This window comes from Tiliqua scincoides, chromosome 5, assembly GCF_035046505.1.
Source record: "Tiliqua scincoides isolate rTilSci1 chromosome 5, rTilSci1.hap2, whole genome shotgun sequence".
Classification (NCBI taxonomy): Eukaryota; Metazoa; Chordata; class Lepidosauria; order Squamata; family Scincidae; genus Tiliqua; species Tiliqua scincoides.
Window position 1 is genome coordinate 84,591,072 of NC_089825.1, and position 4,827 is coordinate 84,595,898.

A 4,827-nucleotide genomic window follows, 5' to 3' on the forward strand; every position below is an offset into this window, starting at 1 on the left:
CAGACACTTGACTTTAGTCAGCAGAAAAAGCACGTCTCATCTTGATTGCCCAGTAATGATAGAATAAATTGTGTTCCTGTCAGAAGAGCTGAGTGTTGAATGATCCTTGATAGGTCTAACGAGCTTGCTTTCCTATCAATCTGCCTGTTTCCCTTACTGTTCAAATCACAATTATCCCCAAGAAAGAAAATGTTTGTTTAAAGAACAGCTTAATGGGCTAACACGCAGGTCCTACCATCCCCCAGGATGGTCGGATGTCACAGGCCAATGTTTGGGAAACAAACAAAAACCATGGAGAATATGTGTCCCTTTGTGACAGCCACAGAAACAGGTAGCCCAGGACCAGAATTAGCCCCCTAAAAGATACTAAATGCCTGCCTTCCCCTCAGTTCTCAGTCCAAGATAAAAGGGGTGGGTAGGTGAAGAAATGGCTGTATCCTCCATCATCTCCTCAACCTGGTCCCCTAGAAAAACTGGTTGTTGACTAGGTCTAGACCAGCCATTTTCAACCACTGTGCAATGGCACACTGGTGTGCCGCAAATGGTCCGCAGGTGTGCCATGGGAGTTTAGGGGGAGAGTCATTTATTAGTAGGGCCATTGGAGGATGTGAGTCCCCACGGACAGTTTGGTGTGCCTTGTCAATTGTAAAAAAAACTGATGGCGTGCCTTGGCAATTTTAGTACCTTTTCAGTGTGCTGTGGGATGAAAAAGGTTGAAAATCACTGATCTAGACACTGCCAGTCTGACAGAAGTCATGTCGATGGGGCATCAAGAGTTGGCCCATATTTATGAGGCTAAGGGCGCAATCCTAACCCCTTATGTCAGTGCTTTCCAACACTGGCATAGTGGTACCAATGGGACATGTGCTGCATCCTGCAGTTGGGTGTCACTCACGGAGGCCTCCTCAAAGTAAGGGAATGTTTGTTCCCTTACGTTAGAGCTTCATTGCCCTTATGTCAGTGCTTATGTCAGGGGTTAGGATTGTACCCTAAGTCTAGAATGGTTTCAAGACAGAGGAATTAGGGCAATGTTTCCCATGCTAATACTAAGAAAGGAAGGATCAGTCTTTAATCACCCCAGGAAATCTTCAGGGCTTGCTTTCAACCACAGAACAGTGATTACAGTCCATATACTTGACACATAATTCTAGATTAGCTGATTTGGGAATACAAAGTTTGAGTTTGTTTATCTGGAAGTTAGAACCCTTTAGAGCAGTGGTTTGTACCAAGACCCACTTTTTACAATGACAATCTGTTGGGACCCACCAGAAGTGATGTCATTAACCTGGAAGTGACGTCATGGTTGGGAGTGACATCATCAAGCAGGAAAATTTTTAATACCCTGCCAAGAGGAGAAAAACAAATCAATTAAGTAAATTAGAAGTTTGCAATAAGTACAAGTTTAAAAATTTATTTAAAATAAAGGAGAACCCTTCCAAGCTGTTTAAAAAAACATACCCCAAGCATCCCAAAGGCTGCAGTCCTATTTACACTTATCCAGGAGTAAGCCCCATTGACTATTCATTGTTGAGAGCATATACATAGTAACCTATTAGAAGTACAGGGCTGCAACATTTCCCCAAATGCAGTCAGATAGCATGGTAACAGCAAGTCTAATATATTTTTTAAAAATTGAAATGAATGGGGACCCACCTAGTGGGTCCCAACCCAGAGTTTGAGAAGCACTGCTTTACAGCCCTTTTAAAAAAGTTTTTTGAAAATAATTCCCAAGTTGAAGGAAGTAGGTGTCCAAATTCTCACAGCTCTCCCTTTAGTCAGATTTGGCCATCCACTCTATACAAAAGTTATTTCTATAGAATAGTGGCTATACTTCCTAATGAATTTGTGCCCAATAGTTCCTTACTTTAACAGCGCAATCCTAATGACTTAGGGCACTGGCACAGCGACCTCTTCGAGGGCCAAGAGTGTCACAAATGTGCCCTAAAGCCTGTTCATGACACCCTGTAACACTGGCTGGAAGGCCTATGAGCCAGAGCAGTGCCTGACAGAGCAGGTAAGCTCCAGGCGGGCTGCTCTGGGGCAGGGGGCGAAACAGGGGCAGAGAATGGGAAGGCAGGGTAGGAGTGGATCAGGTCTGGGAGGGGGTGGGATCGATAGCAGCAACGCACACTATCTTATTCCCCCTCCTGGGCTTAATAGCTCGACACGGGGCCTCTCGGATTTGCCCAGCAATTCTGCTGCCGCAGATCCAAGTAACACCATTGCACAGGCTGGGCTTAAACCTGGGTAAGGGGATGAATGTCCCCTTACTCCAAGGAGACCTCCAGCCTACTCCCCTACTCCTAGCCAGTGTAAGACACAGAGTGGGTCATGCACCAGCACTGGTTCGTATTGGGCTGTAACATCCAGGAGTTCAGCAGTCTGGCTCAGTACTGCCAGCAAATAATCTACAGTGGACTTTTGGCATGCGGGGGTTCTGTTCCCGGACCCCCCCCCCCCCCCGCAAATGCCAAAATCCATGGATGGTCAAGTTCGTGTTTAAAAAATAAAAAAGCAGGTTTTTTTTAAAGCATTCCCAACCTTAGTGCTGCAAACTGCGCTGGCTGCAGGGCGGTCTGGTGCTCCCAGAAGCCACGTCCTTTGCCCATTCGCATCCCAGAATGCATCTGATGCACCAGAACCAAGGGAGGGGATCATGGGCCCTGGCACAACCCAGAAGTGGCTTCCAAGAATGCCAGAGACTGAACTGCAGTCGGCAGTCCCAGGATCCATGGATCCATGGATGGTGGAATCCACAGACACCAGGACTGTTGATATGGAGGGACAACTGTGCTTCAGGCACACTGTATTTTATGCACACCTTGGTTGGCAACCTTCAGTCTCAAAAGACTATGGTATAAGCCTACAGCACCCGGTATTCCCAGGGGGTCTCCCATCCAAGTACTAACCAGGCCTGACCCTGCTTAGCTTCCAAGATCAGATGAGATTGGGCATGTGCAGGTTAACAGTTGCTGTCATGCACACCTTAGCCTTTGACCAGAATGTTTCAGCCACATAGATGCTGCGGGCTGTCCAGTTTCACAGAGCTGTTTTGGATGGAACAGTAAGCAAGAAGGGCCATTTTAGACGGAACAGTGAGCAAGGAGGGCAGTTTTAGACGGAACAGTAAGCAAGGAGAGCAGAAGGAGCAAAGATTGATTTTGAAGATCACTTTTGAAAGGGCTGGAGAAGTGTTTTTTTTTTTAATTTTCTTTATTACTGAATAACATAATTCAATAATAAAATTGTGAAACAATATGGATTATAAAAACTATAAACACAAAAGAAAAAAGAAGAAAGGAAAAAAGAATAGAGTCAATACAGGTGTGCCCTGGTATTCGCAAGAACACCCCCACCACATGTGGATATCGGAAACCGTGGGTACTGGGGATCCACGCGAAATAAATCCAGAAGGTTAACAATGTGGATGCTGGATCTGCAGATACTGGGGAACACCTGTATTAGTAAACAACTGTATTAGTAAAAGTAGACCACAGCTGTGATACAAGGACATCTGCAAGAGGGATCTGAAGGCCTTAGGAGTGGACCTCAACAGGTGGGAAACCCTGGCCTCTGAGCAGCCCGCTTGGAGGCAGGCTGTGCAGCATGGCCTTTCCCAGTTTGAAGAGACACTTGGCCAACAGACTGAGGCAAAGAGGCAAAGAAGGAAGGCCCATAGCCAGGGAGACAGACCCGGGACAGACTACACTTGCTCCCGGTGTGGAAGGGATTGTCACTCCTGAATTGGCCTTTTCAGCCACACTAGACGCTGTTCCAGAACCACCTTTTAGAGCGCGATACCATAGTCTTTCGAGACTGAAGGTTGCCAACAATGTAGATACTGGTCCAATTGTATACTCTCCCAGCACTGGCGCTGAGCTCCTGTGGGAGGCTGACACCAGGGGAGCACCCTTGATAAGGTGCACAACCACACGGTGGTGTGGGGTATATGGGCAGGAGGGGAGGCATTATGGGGCAAGGGGTGGGACTGGTGGAGCCCTACTCCACTGTATCCTATGCTCTTATGCTGAAAAGCCCAATACGGAGCAAAATAGCTGGCGTAGACTGGAGGAGACCCATTACAGCCCCTGTGCCCTTACTCGGAGGGGAAAGGGACAAAAGTCCCTTTCCCCTGAGGAGGACTCTGGCAGCCGTGGAGGGACCTGCTGGATACTGCAGTTGCCATTTCGGTGTGCTGCACCCAGCAGCACTGCCACTGACAAGATTGGATTGTAACAATGGTCTATACATAGATATCCAAAAAAGTTGAAGTGCGAGGTGCAGGAAACACAAGTCAATTGCACATTCTCTCTCTCTCTCTCTCTCTCTCTCTCTCTCTCTCTCTCTCTCTCTCACACACACACACACACACACACCCTTTTGTCATGCCCAAAATAGTTTAGTGTAGCATTCAGTGTACCAAATGATCACTTCCCAGAATGCCTTGATTACTCAGCTTTTGTGAGGCCACTGCCTTACAGCAGAGGTTTTCATGCATATTCATACAGTGCACCGAATATCTGAGGCGTCCATGTTTGTCTCTTCGAGCCTTGAAAGACGAGGGAGGCTCAGCCCAGCAGATGATTTCAGGAAACCAGGGCAGAAAAAAAGAGAAGGCACCAAATGGAGAATTTATTGTGTTTCATGACGGATATTCGGAGGCCCACTTCCCACTGCTGCTTTCTTAATGGCCTTTACGGCAGCAGGTAGACACTCTAATTATATATATATCTGTCTCTCAGTGAATGATTTTGTGCTACAATGAAGGATGGAGAAATAGAAGTGGAGACTGTAATGGAAGGACAATCAAAGAATTGCATCTGAAAA

The 4,827-nt window shown here is 46.8% G+C and overlaps 1 pseudogene; it reads right to left on the bottom strand.

Moving 5' to 3' along the window:
- Positions 1-2,860: 2,860 nt before the first annotated feature.
- Positions 2,861-2,977, bottom strand: LOC136654856 (5S ribosomal RNA; annotated as a pseudogene).
- Positions 2,978-4,827: the final 1,850 nt, after the last annotated feature.